At 38.8% G+C, this 18,408-nt stretch overlaps 1 long non-coding RNA gene across 4 annotated transcripts in view; it reads left to right on the top strand.

Moving 5' to 3' along the window:
* LOC139076245 (uncharacterized) overlaps positions 1-18,408 on the top strand; it is an 81,830-nt gene that overhangs the window by 24,813 nt on the left and 38,609 nt on the right. For 2 of the 4 annotated variants that reach the window (XR_011527638.1, XR_011527637.1), the window contains exon 1: positions 13,977-14,074. The exons of 1 other annotated variant lie outside the window; for it this stretch is intronic. This is a non-coding gene — a long non-coding RNA (uncharacterized lncRNA). Of the gene's footprint in view, positions 1-13,961; positions 14,075-18,408 lie in introns of those variants that run through there. One more of the 4 variants, XR_011527640.1, reaches the window with a different exon arrangement.

The following is an 18,408-nucleotide window of genomic DNA, read 5'->3' as shown; positions in this document are numbered from 1 at the left end:
TCTCCCAGTTATTTTCTCCTTCTGTAGCTCTGTACCTGTGCTTGGTAACACTTATCTGTCTTAATTTTTCACCTGTAAGATTATTTGATTAGAATCTGCCTTTCTCACTAGACTTCAAATTATAACAGACCAGGAATAGTGTTTATTTTTACTAAGGTTGTCATATTTAGTAAGCATGCATAAATAAATAAAATAAAGTAAAATAAGATTACAGGACCTCCAGTTATATTTTAATCTTAGATAAAAAATAATTTTTAGTATAAGTATGTTTTTATCTAGAATTCAGATTTAACTGAGAATCCTGTACTTTATCTGACAACATTTTCTAGTTATCGTTTGACTTTCAGTGCCTGTCATAGTATTAGGAACATCGCAAGAGTTCAGCTAAAATTTCTTGACTGCATGATTGAAAGATTGCAGGAATGAAGGAAGGTAACATAAAATTTTAGATAGCTGCCAATGTGTAAGGATGTATACTTGTATAATTATAATCCATCCCTCCCAAAAACTTTCTTGAAATAAATTTTAAAAACAGAGAATAATTCATCGAGCTCGTAGATAAAAGACTTTTACAGAGTTATCAATAAAAAATGTCATACTAGAATTCTGCCATTAACATAGTTTTGACCCTGCTGGTCCCCATATCTAAGAGGTAACAAAAATCATATATACACCATAGAATGAACTAAAAACCAAATTTGAGATTTTTCTAACTTTTTACAATGTTAAATATAGCAGATGAAATTTATGTAATAAATAGCTGTGGTGCAATAATTCCCTAGAGATTAAATAGAAGCAGCAAGGGAAACTGGCAAATAGCCTTCATAAGGTTTTCAGTGAGCTCAGGTGTTGTTCTTCCTCACCATCATTATACTTGTTTGACGTAATTGCTTCCTGTAAATTACAGAGCAGATTATTGTCTTCTCAGACCTTTTCTATGTTCATCTTTTATTTCATGAATTTCAACAAACAACTGCTTAATGCTGTTGTATGCAAGGAAATGTCTGTAACAGAGGATAAAAATCTGTGTAAATGTATTAAAGACAAAAAGTATATAAAAAGTATGGCCATGCCTCTGCTTAGAAGGCGCCCTGACCATGGAGCACAGCAGCCCATAGGTCCCAGCGAGTGGCAGCTCAACCTTCACATAGGCACCCCTCCTTCCTAGTGGGCAGCAGCTGAGCTGGTCCCCTGCCGTACATAGAGGCCCTGCCTATGGTGCCTGACCCTCCTGCCCAGCACACAGGCCCTGCCCATGTGAGCACAACCTGCAGAGCAGCTGCAGCCAGCCTGCATAAGTGCAGAATAGCCCTACTCGCACAACTTTCAGCAGACAGGGTGGGAAGAGAAAATACAGCCCCAGCTCCCCTCACCCCCCATGGTGGCAGGTGGAATCTGCAAACTGAAACTACCACAAATGCACTGGCAAAGGGCCAATTCATCAACTCATCAACACCCTGAAGACCAACAGTAACACTTCAGAGCAGAAGGAAAATGACAAGTCTCCAGAAACCAATCCTGAAGTCACAGAAATTTACAGTCTAAGTGACAGAGAAGTCAAAGCAGTTGTCATAAAGAAAGTCAATGAGTTACAAGAAAACTCAGAAAGGTAGTTCGATGAGCTCAGGAATAAAATTAATGAACAGAAGGAATACTTCATCAAAGAGATTGAAACTTGGGAAAAAAACCCCAAACAAACAGAAATTCTGGATATGAAGAACACAGTTAATGAGATAAAAAATAATCTAGAAACCATGAGAAATAGAACTGTTGTTATGGAGGACAGAATTAGTGAATTATAGGGCAGAAATATAGAAATGCTGCAGATAGAGGAGCAGAAAGAACTAAGATTTTAAAAAAATGAAGACACTCTTCAAGAAATATCCAACTCTATTAGGAAAAGCAGCATAAGGATTATAGGTATTCCAGAGGGAGAATGGGGAGGAAGAAGCAGAGAGCTTGTTCAAAGAAATAATAGCTGAGAACTTCCCAAATCTGGAGAAGGAACTGGTGTTACAAGTACATGACGCCAATAAAACTCCTAATTACATCATTGCGAAAAGACTTTCTCCAAGGAATATAATATTAAAACTGGCAAAAGTCAACAGCAAAGAAAAAATATTAAGGACAGCAAGGAAGAAGAAAATAACTTACAAAGGAAGCCCTCTCAGGCTTTCAGTGGATTTCTCAGCAGAAACCTCACAGGCTAGGAAAGAATGGAAGAATGGAAAGATGTATTCAAAATACCGAAAGACAAAAACCTTCAGCCAAGAATACTCTATCCAGTGAAACTCTCTCTCAGATACAGTGGAGAAACAAAAGCTTTCCCAGATAAACAAAAGCTGAGAGAGTTAATCACCACTAGACCTCCCTTACAAGAAATGATGAAGGAAGCCCTCCTAACTGAAACAAAAAAGCAAAGCTTTACAAAGCTTTGAGCAAAGAGATAAATAGACAGACAAAATCAGAAAATTGCATCTGTCTATCAGAATAGGTTAGCAAACATTTAACTATGACGTAAAAGAAAAAGGAAAAGAACGTATCAAAAATAACTATACGCACTTCAATTTAGTCACAAACTCACAACACACAAAAGAAGAATTTGTGACAACAACAACTCAGAAGGGGAAGAGATAAGGGGTGGAACCTGCTTAGGCTAATGGAGATAAGAGGTTATCAGAAAATGGACTATCTCATCTATGATCTTTTATACAAACTTCATGGTAACCACTAAAAAAAGAATCAGAATAGAGCCACAAATCATAAATAAAGAGAAAATTGAGAAAACCATCACAGAAAACCAACAAACTGAAATGGAAATCAGAAATATAAGGGAAGAGAAACAATGGAAATATAGAACTGGAAAACAAGAGATAAATTGGCAGTATTAGCCCTCATATATAAATAATCACTCTAAATGTAAGTGGATTGAATTCTCCAACAAAAAGGCACAAAGCAGCTGGCTGGATGAAAAACCAGACCCAGCAAAATGGTGCCTCCAGGAAACACATCTCAGCTTTAAAGACAAACATAGGCTCAGAGTGAAGGGATGGAAGATGATACTCCAAGCAAATGGCAAGCAAAAGAAAGCAGGTTTTGCCATACTTCTATCAGCCAAAGCCTGCTTCAAGGTAAAAAAGACAATGAGAGAAGAGGGGCAGTATATAATGATAAAAGCGGCATTCCACCAGAGGAAATAACACTTATTAATATATCTGCACCTAACACAGGAGCACCAAAGTATAAAAAAAGCAACTATTAACAGACATAAAGGAAGAAATTGACAGCAATACAATAATAGAAGGGGACCTCAACACCCCACTTACATCAATGGAGAGATCATCCAGAAAGAAAGTCAACAAGGAAACAGTGGCCTTAAATAAAATACTAGACCAGATGGACTTAATAGACATATAAAGACCATTCCACTCAAAAACAGCAGAATACACTTTCTTCTCAATTGCACATGGAACATTCTCAAAGATAGACTATATGTTGGGAAACAAAGCAAGCCTCAGTAAATTTAATAAGATTGAAATTATATCAAGCATATTTTTCTAAACACAATGCTATGAAACTAGAAATCAACTACAAAAAGAGATGGGAAATCCACAAAAATGTGGAGACTAAAGAACATGCTACTGAACAACCATTGAATCAATGGAAAAATCAAAGGAGAAATAAAAAAATATACTTGGAGACAAATTAAAATGAAAATACAACATACCAACTCCTATGGGTTGCAGCAAAAGCAATTATAAGAGAGAAATTTATAGCAACACTGGCCACCTCAACAAACAAGAAAAATATCAAATAAGTAATCTTAAACTCCACCTAACAGAACTAGACAGAGAAGAACAAAGCCCAAAGTTACCAGAAGGAGGGAAAATAATAAAAATTACAGCAGAAATAAATGAGATAGAGACTAAGAAACAGCAGTAGAAAGACTAAGATCAGTGAAACTAATAGCTGATTATTTGAGAAGATAAACAAAATTGACAAACTCTTAGCCAGACTCACTAAGAAAAAGGAGAAGGCTCAAATAAGTAAAATTAGAAATGAAAGATGAGAAATTACAAAGGATACCACAGAAATACAAAGGATTATAAGTGAAAACTATGAAAAACTGTATGCCAACAAATTGGATAACTTAGAAGAAATGGATAAATTCTTAGATTCATACAACGTCCCAAAATTGAATCAAGAAGATATAGAGAATCTGAATAGACCAATCACAAGTAAAGAGGTTGAAACAGTAACCAAAAACTTCCCCCAAAAACAAAAGTCCGGGACCAGGTGGTGTCTCTGGAGAGTTCTACCAAACATTCAAAGAAGATTTAATACATGTCCCTCTCAAAATATTCCAAAAAATTGAAGAAGACAGAATGCTTCCTAACTCATTCTATGAGGCCTACCTTACACTGATACTAAAACTGGGCAAGGAAAGCACAAGGAGGGAAAGTTACAGGCCAATATTGCTGATGAACATAGACGCAAAAATCCTCAACAAAATATTGGCAAACAGAATGCAGCAATACATTAAAAGGATCATATGCTGTGATCAAGTAGGATTTATACCAGGGATGAAGGGATGGTTCAACATCTGAAAATCAATCAATGTGATACATTGCATTAACAAAATGAGGAATAAAAATCACACGATCATCTCAATAGATGCAGAGAAGGCTTTTGACAAAGTCCAACATCCATATATGATAAAACTCTCAATAAAATGAGTATAGAAGGAAAGAACTTCAATGCAATAAAGGCCATATATGACAAACCCCCAGTCAACATCATACTTAACTGTGAAAAACTGAAAGCTGTCTCTCTGAGAACAGGAACAAGACAAGGGTGCCCACTCTCATCACTCCTATTCAACATAGTACTGGAGGTTTGGGCCAGAGCAATGAGGCAAGAAAAAGAAATAAAAGGTATCCAAATTGGAAAGGAAGAATTAAAACTCTCTCTGTTTCTGCACGACATGATTCTATATAGAGAAAACCCTAAAGAATCTACCAGAAAACTATTAGAAATAATCAACAACTAAGGGAAAGCTGGGGAATTCAAAATCAACTTACAAAAATCAGTTACGTTTCTATACACTAATAAGGAACTAACAGAAAGAGAAGTCAAGAATACAATCCTATTTACAGTCGCAACAAAAAGAATAAAATATCTAGGAATAAATTTAACCAAGGAGGTGAAAGACCTATACACTGAAAACCAGAAGACATTATTGAAAGAAATTGAAGAAGACACAAAGAAATAGAAAGATATTCCATGCTCTTGGATTGGAATAATAAACATAGTCAAAATGTCCATATTATCTAAAGCAATATACAGATTCAATGCAATCCCAATCAGAATCCCAATGACATTCTGCACAGAAATAGAACAAAGAATCCTAAAATTTATATGGAATAACAAAAGACCCCGAATAGCCAAAACAATCTTGAGAAAAAAGAACAAAGCTGAAGGCATCACAATCCCTGATTTCAAAACATAATACAAAGCTACAGTAATCAAAACTGTATGGTACTGGCACAAAAACAGACACACAAATCAATGGAACAGAAGTTAAAGCCCAGAAATAAAACCACACATCTATGAACAGTTGATCTTTGACAAAGCAGCTGGGAACATACAATGTTGAGAAAGGAAAGCCTGTTCAATAAGTGGTGCTGGGAAAACTGGAAAGCCACATGCAAAAGAATGAAAGTAGATCATTATCTTACAACATATACAAAAATTAACTCAAAATGGATTAAGTGCTTGAATGAAAGACCTGAGACCATAAAACTCCAAGAAGAAAATATAACCATTGTACTCTGTGACACTGGTCTTAGCAGAATCTTTTCAAATACCATGTCTACTCAGGCAAGGGAAACAAAAGAGAAAATGTTTATTTGGACCTCATGACACCAAAAAGCTTCTGCAAGGCAAAGGAAATCATGAACAAAATGCAAAGACAACTGACCAACTGGGAGAAAATATTTGCAAATCACAATCCAAAAAGTGGTTAATTTCCAAAATGAATAAAGAACTCATACAACTCGACAACAAAAAAGCAAAGAACCTGATCAAAAAATGGGCAGAGGATACGAACGTCACATTTTTCCAAAGAGAATATACAGATGGCCAACAGGCACATGAAAAGATGTTCAACATCACTAATTATCAGGGAAACACAAATCAAAACTACAAGGAACTATCGCCTTACACCTGTCAGAATGGCTATAGTTAACAAAACAAAAAATAATGAATGTTGGAGAGGATGTGGAGAAAACGGAACGCTCCCACACTGCTGGTGAGAATGCAAACTGGTGGAGCCACCATGGAAAACAGTATGGAGATTTCTCAGAGAATTAAAAATAAAAATACCGTACAATCCTGGGGCTGGCCCCACGGCTGAGTGGTTAAGTTCGCGCGCTCTGCTGCAGGCAGCCCAGTGTTTCGTTGGTTCGAATCCTGGGCACGGACATGGCACTGCTCGTCAGACCATGCTGGGGCAGCGTCCCACATGCCACAACTAGAAGGACCCACAACGAAGAATATACAACTATGTACCGGGGGGCTTTGGGGAGAAAAAGGGAAAAAATACAATCTTAAAAAAAAAAACAAAACCATACAATCCAACTATCCCACTACTGGCTATTTATCCAAATAATGTTAAGTCAACAATTCAAAGAGCTTTTGCACCCCTGTGTTCATTGTAACATTATTCACAATAGCCAAGATGTGGAAGCAGCCGAAGTGCCCACCAACTGATGAACGGATAAAGAAGATGTGGTATATATATGCAATGGAATACTACTCAGCCATAAAAAAGTCAGCATTGTCCCATTTGTAATGACATGGGTGGACCTTGAGGGTATGATGTTAAGTGAAATTAGACAGAGAAAGACAAGCACAATACGATTTCACTCATATGTGGAAGATAAACAAAAACATGGATAAATAGAACAGGTTAGTGTTTGCCAGAGGGGAAGGGGAAGGGTGGGTGAAAGGGGTAAAGGGGCACATGTATATGGAGATGGATAAAAATTAGACTATTGGTGTTGAGCATGATGTAGTCTATACAGTGATATATAATAGTGTACACTTGAAACTACACAATGGTAAAAACAAATATGATATCAATAAAATAATTGGAAAAGGAAGTATACTTAAGTGGAAATACACACATTTTTCTTAAAGAGAATTTGCTATATTGCAGAAATGTAACAAAGGGAAAGATTGCAAAGCACAGGGAGAATCAACTTATGGGAGTACAAGTTAAGACATGTAATATGATGGAGTGAACTCCCCCCAATAAACCTGAACTTGGCCTGTTATCCTCCATTTCTGCATAGTATTAGCCATTTCATTTGTTTGAACATTCCATCGTAAAACACACCAATAAAATAGATTCTACTGTAAGTTTAATTTAAGTCACTCCTGCTGTGTGTACACATACTTCTACTTTGCTGTTTTCTTAGAAAGACATGTAGAGATCCAGTGATGCTCTTCTCCTTAGTGCAATGTTTTAGAAAGCCGCTTTGGGGTGCATTAAAGAGGAGCTACAAATTCTTTGTCAATCCTTCCACAAGAAGTGGAGTCTACATGCCCTCCCTTTGTATTTGGGCTGGCTTTAGGGAAATGTTTCCTCTTTTTCTATGTATACTTTGGAACAGTGTTTGTAAGATTGAAGTTTTTTTTCTTGAGTGTTTGGTAGAACTTGCTAGAAAAGCCATACCTGGACTTGTTTTATCTTTGGTTTTGGTTTGTTAGAAGATTTTTCATTAGCAATTAGAACACTTTAATTGTTATGGGACTATGGTGTTTTTCTTTTTGATTCGGTTTCTAGGAATTTGATCAATTTATGTAAGTATTCACATTTGCTGGCCTAAAGTTGTTCATGATGTTCTCATATTATCTATTTAAAATTTTCACCTGTTACATCTCCCTTAGATTTGTAATGTTAATTCTTTAAGCTCCCTCTCTCTTTCCTCACTACCCCCCAGCTTCCTCTCCTCCTCTTTCTTCATCAACCTTGCTATAGTTTTCTCAGAGAAACAGTAATTCAGTTTAGCTTTGTTGATCCTTTTTTTGTTTCCTATTTCATTTTCACCATTTCTTAGTCTGTTTGTAAGAGTGAAGGACAGAATGGATAAATCATAGCCAGTCACACTCACTTGAAAATTGAACCTATGTTCCCTAGAGGGCTAAAGAAAAGTGCACATTTCAGAAAAGCACAACTTCAAAAGTGAAATTCCATGCATTGTCTATTTTAAAATGATTATATTTTATAGCAAAGAATTTGGTCTTGCTGGAAGAGGGGTCTAGCCTTATCCTGGGAGGTAATCTCTAAACTCTTGGGAATATCCCCAGTGATGAGAGTGTTTTTGTTATTTATGGTAGGCCTCGTAAACCACATCTGCCAGTTTATGCCAGCAAGATGACTCATGGTGGGTCCCTCTGACCACACCTGATGATAGTTTATCCTAACAAGATGACTCACAGTGGGCTCCCGGGCCATATGTTATCAGCCTGAGCTCTGGAGAGTGGAAACACGAGAGTAATCAATCAATCAGTCATGCCAAGTAATGAAACCCCAATAAAAAATCTAAATACTGAAGCTCAGATGAACTTCCCAGGTCATCAATACTCCATGCAAACTGCCACACATCAATGCCAGGAGGGTAATGTGTCCTGAGGACAATGGAAGTCTTGTGTTTGGAGTCCCCCTAGACTCTACTCTGTTTCTTCTCTTGGTTGATTTTAATGTATCATGTTCCTGTAGTAAACATAGCTGTGATTATAATAGCTGTCAGAGAGTTCTATGAGCCTTCTAGCAAATTACGGAAACTGAGAGTGGTTTTAGAAAACACCCATTTGAACTGCCAACTCTCATTCCATCAGACCAAGGAATGCACTTTATAGCTCATATGTCCAAGAATGGCCAGAGAGATATTATCCTCAAAGTAATGGTTTGATAGAGAACTGGAATGGGCAATTGGAACATTTCTTGTTTAAAATGGGGTGGATAAAAGCAAGATGGTTTGGCTGATACACCTTCATGAGTGCGTTCTCACATTCAGCATGAAGGGGTCCAATGGAGGGTCCCCATTAGACAGATTCCTCCACTTTTCTGGGTATCTGGGGAGAAAGCAGAGAGGGAGAATTTTGGTGCGACTATACAATGCTTCCCACAGGGGTAGGACACTGTTCTCTTTTTTCCTTACGACACTTCAACTATTTTTCCTTCTTACCTAATGCCATGGTCCTAGGACCAGGCCTGCAATGGTTGGTGCCAGAAGCAGGGACAATCCTGAAACAAAAAACTGTAACTGTATCTTTAAACCTTTATGTCAAAAGTCCTAAAGGCCTGATGAGTTGGGTTGCACCTTCACCCCATCTGGCAGTTGGGCTTCACGGGGAATGTACCTCTAGTAGCCTAGTGTTTGAGATCACCTGCTAGTTACATGGTATATAGTCCTACGCTGCATGATGGGAGTGGACTGAGGGGGAAGTACTTATCAGATTAGTATTATATTGACAATATGGATCTGCTCAGTGGCCCAACCTTATGTGTTTTCCAAAGGTTGTAAAGTTTGGGTAAAACTGAACAGTTAATGGAGCTAGGGAGGAATAGTAGCTAAGGGTAAGGGGATAAATAAACGGGTTATGCAATGAGGGAAATCAAATACCATGTGCTTCTACTGTGAGAAAGGCCCAGAACAAGAGACGATAGAGTCTCTTAGTTTTATTGTACCAGAGGATTGAAAGTGTGAAGATCTCCTCTGCCTTTGCAGCCTGACCAGGCAAGAGGGAGACCTGTTCACCTGAGAGGCATCACTCTGGGAGACGTTTCAGTTACACAATGCGCTGGTGGACTGCACTAATTGTTAATGACTTAGTAGGACTTTGGTACTGGGCAGTATCCTTTTGTTCTTATTTATTAAGTCACATCTACCGCCATACTGTCATACGGTATAACACTGGCGTTCTTGGTAAGGTTATAACGCTGATATTGATGGCTAAATTGGGAATATGAGTTAAAGTCTCCTCAAGATGTAATAATAATGGAAAATGACCTGAGGGAAAACTGGATTTAGCCAATCATCAACCAATTTCTATACTAAATAACTCTGCACAAGTTTATCATAACGTACAAATAATGGCAAATCAAGGAACAAAAATACCGAAATGTTGTAGTGACTTCATAGGATAGATTACTTGCTTCTTTAAACCTATCCCTACCCCACACTGACTCCTCTAAATGTGAGGCACATTCATAGTGATTCTATCGCTGTGTCTGTCACAGAAAAGTATATTAAATGAAGATGCACAGGTGTATATTGGTGTTTTGTTGTAAGAGAGCCTTGGCCAATGGCAAGGGAGTGGTCTTTGTAGTAAATCATTTGACCTAGCCAAAGGAAAGATCTGGACTTTGTCCCCAGCAACTGGGAAGTAACTTCTAAACTCTGAATTTCTAGAGCGACTGGAATGTCTTTGTTACTCATGGGGAGCCTGTTAGGCCACATATGATATTTTATGCTAATGAGGTGACTCATGGTGGGCCCCTTGGACCATAGAGTATGAGCCTGACCTCTGGGAAGCAGGGGGCTACAGACTAGTGCAGCCACATAGGCAATCAACCAGTCATGTCCACATAAGGAAGCCCCAGTTAAAACTCTGAACACCAAAGCTCAGGTGAGCTTTCTGGGTTGGCAAAACTCAATGAGTATTGTCACATGCCGTTGCTGGGAGGGTAATGAATCCTGAGGACAACAGAAGCTTTACAATTAGAACTTTCCCAAACTCTGCCCTATGCATCTCTTCCCTTGGCTGATTTTAATGTAACCCTTCCCTGTAAAAAACCATCACCATGTGTTCAATAGCTCTCAGTGAGTCCCTCTAATGAATTATCAATGCTGACAGTGGGTTAGGGAACACCTCTGAGCTAGTAATTGGTGTCAGAAGTCTTGGGAAAACTTGGAAGTTTGAAAAACTGTGCCCTCAAATCTCACATTTTAGCTAACTTTGGAAATTATATATGTATTTAAAGTGGAGAAACTGGACCAAAGAAAATATTCCGTCCACATATACTTCATTTAAAAATAATTGTAACTGTTGCAGGAAGCCAAGGACATCAAATTATTTTTAATAAATGCCACAAAACAAATAAGTCATACCAGACGTTTTAAGAAGAATAAGGTTCCTGTTATGCATTATAGTCGGGCAATGACTTCACTCCTCTATTTAAAGGAGTTTACACAGCTTAAAAGACCCTATGTGACGGGGTCCCCACTTCTGCCTCACCTGCAGAGGTTTGGCACCTTAGTCTTGCTGGTCTTATTCAGTTTCCCAAAAATGTGACACTTTCTCAAAATATAGGGCATGGAATTTCCTCTGCCTGGAATGTTTTCCATCAAAACTTCACCTGATTTATTAGTGTTTATCCTTGAGAACTCAGCTAAGTTCTCATTTTCCAAAGGAAGCTTTTCCTGATTGCCACAGAGCACTCTTACTTCCACCCATGTGGGATGACGTGCTTCTCCTTTTCAAAACTTAGGACAGTTGTGATGCCTTACATCTGTCTCCTCATTAGACTGTGAGCCCAGGACAACAGGATTCCCTGTGTCGCTCACATTTACTGAGTGGTTACTGTGAGCTGGGCACTGTGAGGCCCAGTTACCATTTCACCTCATCCATACAATTCTCTGAGTCAGATATCATCTCTGTTGCCCCCACTGATAGAAAAGGAACATTTGACATGAAGACAGAAATCAATATGGAGTGTCACACACTGAAATGTGGGGAAACCAGGATTAGAGTCCATGAATTCGACTCTAGATCCCACATTTTAAAACCACCATATTATAGTAGATGCTCAGTAATACTTGTAGAATAAACAAGCAAAGTTAATAAAGTTTGTGGTTGATAGAATGCTATGCTTTACAAATACTATCACTTCCAAAAATTTAGATGAAAATCTCTTATAACGCAATTGTATTTTATCTTTCATAATCAAGAATATACTCCAGAATCTTACTGAGCTGTAGAGATATTAGTGAGGGAATCACTTATTCCCAGTAAAAGTACCAGGAATACATTCAGTTGAAGTATATGAAATTGCAATTTTGAAGCAAAGAATAGTTCAACATCAGGGGCTGGCCCCACAGCCTAGTGGTTTAGTGTGCTCCATTTTGGCAGCCTGGGTTCAATTCTGGGAGAGGACCTACACCACTCATCAGTGGCCATGCTGTGGCAGTGACCCACCTACAAAATAGAGGAAATTTGGCACAGATGCAAGCTCAGGACGAATCTTCCTCAGCAAGTAAATAAATAATAGCTCAATATCAGGAATTTTATATAGTTCAACTTGTTGAAATTAATGGAAGAAATCTTATTCTATATTGGAATCAGAAGGCCTGATGGGAAGCTCTCATGACCTATCACACACCGTCAATTACTCCAAACAGAAAGAGACAGACAGTTGCATCTTCCACAGGAAGTAAAGCTACTTTACCACTGCAAAAAGATTTCTCTCCCCACCTGGCAACAGCCCAGCCAATGAGAAATGCTGCTGTTCAGCCAATGAGAAACACTGCAGCTCCAATGAGAAATGCTGCAACTCAGCCAATGAGAAATTCCACAGCCCAGCCAATGAGAAATGCTGCTGCTCAGCCAAAGAGAAATGCTACAGCCCAGCCAATGAGAAACGCTGCAGTCCAGCCAATGAGAAATGCTACAGCCCAGCCAATGAGAAACGCTGCAGTCCAGCCAATGAGAAATGCTACAGCCCAGCCAATGGGAAACACTGCAGCTCAGCCAATGAGAAGCGGTTGCTGAACTGTTACTCTCCCCCACTGGACTTTGCTTTAGAACATCCCTTCCCGTCTCCCCGTTTGTCTCTATAAAGGCAGCTGCTTTCCTTGGTTTTCTGGATTTTCCTATGGTTCACGGTAGTACCCACATCCCGAATTGCAATTCTTTTGGCTGTTCCTGAATAAACTGATTTTGAGATAAAATAACAGGAGAATTTGCATTTTGAGTTGACAAACTCAATAAAAACATTTTTTGGTTAAAAGAAATCCAAGTAATAACTTTTTTTTTTTCTAAATTCAGTTAACGTGTAAGGTTGGTCTGGACCCTCTACAAAGTGAAACAAGATGACAAGGTTTATGTCAACAGGAAATTTATTGCCAGATTAAAATACAAAGAAAACCCACCCAGAGAAATTTGGCAGACGAAGTATCTGAAAGGAAACCACTTTCCTCTGCTCCTTTGTGCTTGCTGAGATAATTGATATATTATTGGATATGGTTGCATGCTGAAAACACTGGTGCTTGTCTCCTTTCCAGCATCTTTGAAGAAATGTTAGCAGAGGATCTATAGACCTTGGTCTCACTCACCTGTATTTCCCTGTATGTATGCCCCAGGGATGAAGAATAGTAAAAAACAAACTAAAAAACACAGCAATAACAAAAACTCACAATCACTTTTGTTTTGTTTTATTTTTTATTTTTTGTGAGGAAGATTTGCCCTGAGCTAACATCTGTGCCAACCATCCTCTACTTTGTATGTGGGACACCTCCATAGCACGGCTGGTAAGTGGAGTAGGTCTGCATTTGGGATCCAAACTGGAGAATCCGGCCTACTGAAGCAGAGTGTGTAGAACTTTAGCCACTTGGTCATGGGGCTGGCCCCCTCACCATCTCTTTTAAATTCCTAAACAATGCAACACATCTCAAAGACCTGTGATTTGTAAATGTCAGCTGTACATCTTGGACTGAAAAGCAAAACACAACAAAACACCAAGACGCTGACCAAGCCACCTGTCTACCCACAATCAAAAGCTAAGCTTTCTTCTGTGGCTCACACCAGATTCTTTGTTGACGTAGTTTCACTTCAAGGCCAGACCAAACCAAAGTGGAGCATATTTTCATGATCATTACTTCCTCTGAAATGACTGCTAGTTTCCAAGTTTCCACTGCCTCGCCTTTCTTGAGAACCTCATTCTAATACCGTTGTTGGTAGGATCTCTCATACAGTTTCTGGAATCTGAAATCAACTTGGTCATCAGGTAGGACATTATTATTTTCTCTATTTTGTGGAATACTACAAAGATTTACCCTAATCATGAGTATGCTTTCAGAAGGATTAAGGCAATTGGTATTTCCTTCCTTGTTTTCAAATAATTGAAATGACCGAGCTGGTAGTCATAGGGTTGGAAGACATTTCTTACCCTGATGCTCTTTTGCAAATTCCTTCTGAGTTTGTTCCTAATATTCTGGGTGTAGCTCATGGCTCATGCTTACAGACTCTGTGACTACCCCCCTCCTTTTAAATTGCCTTGAGAGAGCTTGGATTTGGGAGCGAGATAGATTAGCATGACTTCATGGATAATATTAGTTATTCAAAACAGTATTGTGAGGATTAAATAAAAGTGGTTCTGTGAATCTTAAGTGTAAGGCTTGGAAGCCGACGTTAGACATTCAATAGGTGGTCCCTTCCTCCTCTTCCCTTCCTTCTGTGTATTCTGCCCTCCACGATGGTCCATTGATGGTTCTAATCCTCTGCTGTGTGGAGAACTCACTGCTCTCTCATTTCTAGGATTCTGCACTCCATCTCTTCTGTAGACATAACAAACATCCCCTTGCCTTTCCTTAGCTTTCTGTTCTTTGGGGAATCCTCTGAAAATCTTCAAGTTTAGCCTCAATTCTTTGTTTCCAGTGGCACCATTTGTAACCACTGGCACACTTACTTGGCATTTAGGGTTTCTTTAAAAACTAGCTGCCTAGACTTCGATTTTCTTGTATTTTGCCAAGAAACTCTATTAGCTTTATTTATAGCTGGGCCTTCTATGAAGTGTGAAAATTACCCAGGAGAATGTGGAAATTACCCAAGAAAATAAGCCTCTGAAACTCTATTAAATCATACCTCAGACCCTTTGTAAAGGAAGCCCAATCATTGGCCCCACAGTAAACTTCATCTTAGGGTCATATTATACAAGTCTTGTATACATATTATACAAGAAAGAAGGGTGTTCTTTATTATATGTCTTGAAATCTGCACACATTCACTTTTCTTCACATTCTATTGGCTAAAACGTTGTTAGAAGGCAAACCTAGCTGCAAAGGAGGCTGAGAAATATAATTCCTACCTGGGTAGCCATGTTTCCTACTGTCATTCAGGAAAACGGACATTGAAGATAAAGTTAGAGGTCTTGGCTAAAAAAGCAGCCTCTGTTTCTATGCATTCTTCATCCTGCTTTATTTTACTTCATTACATATATCACCGTTTGATGATAGATATTCATTTATCTATTTTTCATCTGTCTCCCTCCCTAGAACATAAATGCCTTGAGGTAGAGGCTTTGTTAGTTCTGCTCAGCACTGTAAACCCAGGGCCTAGAGTCGTGCCCAGGACCAATAACCATCGAATCAATGTTGAATGAAGAAAGAATGAATGAATGAATGGCCTGTTATGTCTCAAAAATGTTCCTGAGTCTCCAGTAATACACTAAGATCCACAACGACCACAGCAATGTGGATCTTGGTCTATCTCAGTAAATATCTGAGGCATTTTTATCCTGTAAATAATCTAATGAAATTAAGGGGAATTTATTTTCAGATAATCCTTCTCACTCTCCCAAAAGCATATTACGGTGATATTTCTTCCAATATTTAGCTTCTGAATCAGTCTTTGTATATAAATGGATGTATACAATTTAGAATATTCTAGTCTTTATTATTTTTTAAAGCCAAAGCAAATATTGATAAGTCCTACTCCTACAACTAGCCATATTAAAGCTCGTGGTAATTGAGTGACACAGATACGAAAGGCACTGCATTAGTTTTCTGAAGCTGCTGTAATAAATTACCACAAACTTGATAATTTACAAACACAGAAATTTGCCCTCTCATGGTTCTAGAGTCCAGAAATCTGAAATTTCTAGGCTGTGCTCCCTCTGGGAGCGCTAGGGGACAGCTTGTTTTTCTCCTCTTCCAGCTTAGATTTGCTGTCCTGGCATTCCTGGGCTCATGGCCACGTCACTCCAATCTCCGACTCTGTCTGCATCTTCTCCTCTTCTCTCCATCTCATTATCCCTCTGTTTTTCTTTTAAAAGGAAATATGTCGTTGGGTTTAGGGCCCACCCAGAAAATTCAGGATTATCTCCTCATTTCAAGATCCTTAATTTAATCACATCTGAAAAGGTCTTTTTTCCAAATAAGGTAACATTCATAGTTTCCAGAGATTTTATGTAAATATCTTTTTTTTGAGAGGGGAAGCACTTTTCAATCTACCACAGTCCACCTTCTGACCTCAAAGGCTCACTTTCATCCCACATGACATTTGCCCTATCCCAACATCCCCCAAAGTCTCAACCTATTACAGGATCAACTCAAATCCAAAATCTCATCCAAATCTTGTTAACACCCGAGTCCCAATTTCATCATCTAAATCATTTAAGTCTGTTATGAGTGATACTTTGGGTATGATCCATCCTGGAGCAAAATTTCTTTCCGTCTCTGGACCTGGAAAACTAGAAAGTGAACTGCCTGCTTCCAAAATACAGTGGTGAAACAGACACAGGGGAAAACAAAGACACAGATCCTGCAGACAAATAAAATGTTTAGGCCTGATTAAAGCCTTGGGCTACTTGGCTCTAGACCTCTGCTGGAGGAGGACGGCAGAGCTCCTCGAGGGAGGAATTCCTTCACGTGGTGGTGGGGTGTGGGGATCTTAAAGAGAAGCCTTGCTGAGTAAGGGAAGGCTCAAGATCCTGTCTGATTTGGAGATTTTTGATGCAAAAAGAGGGAGCAGTTTCTTTGAATAACAAAATAATGAGCATCCCATCCAAATAAAAAAGAAAAGTTTCTGAATTCATGGATATAGAGAGAAAGCAGTCAGAAGGGCTGAGGATTTCTCAACAGGTGTTGGAAAGCTGGAAGGAGAGCAACTCTGGATCTATAGATAGGTGCAGAAAGAACAATGTTTGTTATTCAATTTTAATTTTTTTCACTCCTGTACTTATATTCCTTGAACCTTCAGAGTTTATCTCATACAACAACCATATGAGATATTTTGCAGAATGATAGACAACGGTCAGTGCCAATGCTTGGGATGGAGTGTAGAGAGAGTACAGTGTTTAGTAGACAAGAAGGCAAAGAGGAGATTGATAATTGAACCAGTATCAGAAATGTGTATTCAGAAGCAAGAGATGAACATCAAAAGTGCCTATCCACCCCTCCCATATCTCTGGGATCCTTGGAAGTTTAGAGAAGGTTACTGCACTTCCAGCAGTGATGCGAGAGAACTTAAGTTATTTAACTTAAATGTATCATGAAGGAAACATTAGAAAAAATACTCTTGTGTTTTGTTTCTTCTTTGGTCTTTCTACCGTGAGCTTTTCTCAGACCAACTCAAGGAAAGACTTGTGTTATGATTGTCACAAAAAGATTGCAATGAGAAAGCAAAGGTCAATATTCAACAGCTGGCATTCAAAATAGGATTTTGCATCATCACAAAAGGCAGGTTCTTTTAGAGAGAGGGAGCAATTTCCAAATTCCTTTAATTCATATGTAACAATATGAAGGACAATGTTTAATAATCAGATCTTAGATCATCTCCCTTGGTGCTGAGAAGGTACTCGTGTGTGATATTAAGGTTTAGCCATGAGGCTAGAGTACAAAAGAAAGAGAATATGTCTTTGATGCTGTAACAAAGAAGTCCAGAGATGTGAGAAGAGAAGAGAGGAAGGCCTAGTATTTAGCTTCCGAGCCACTCCATGTTCCCTTGTGGCATGGGTATGACCCATAGGTGGTGGAACTGGCTTGGGAGCTTATCAGAGATGAACAGTTTCAGGAAGAACCTCATGGGACTGGTCCAAATGGGAGTCACAGCCAAGCAGATCTCAGGAGTTTCTGTAAAGTCTGTGAAAGCCAAGGGAGGATGCCAGATTGTGCTTTCCTCAGCACAGCGAGCAGCGGAAGAGTGTCCTTCACTTGGAGACCAGAAGATGGAGAGGAGCTGGAGTGAAACTGAGGATGTCTAATTAACATCACAGCCTACACTGACCATCCCTCCTGGTTTTCTCAGGATGACCTTGGGTCTGTTGTCCAGGCACAATTTCATTTGGTAATTACTCTCCCTAAGACTTCCTGCTTCTACGCACCTGGATGCAGTCTTGAGAGGAGCAGGTAGGGGCCATAGGGTAGAAATCTGAGAATTTCTATCAGAAGAGTCTGAGAATTAAATGAAAGGACTCTCTGAATTGCTGCATAGGATTAAAGAGATCAAAATGGGCTGAAATAATAAATAAGCAAGAATTTTTCTATCTATATCTATCTACGGAAATTTATCGAAACATTCCAAGTATGGTAGACAAAGAAAAATTTCCTGTTTCCTGAAGTA

Source organism: Equus przewalskii, chromosome 15, assembly GCF_037783145.1.
Source record: "Equus przewalskii isolate Varuska chromosome 15, EquPr2, whole genome shotgun sequence".
Lineage (NCBI taxonomy): Eukaryota > Metazoa > Chordata > Mammalia > Perissodactyla > Equidae > Equus > Equus przewalskii.
Note: the sequence above shows the minus strand (reverse complement) of the source record. Positions and strands in the feature narration are given on the sequence as shown.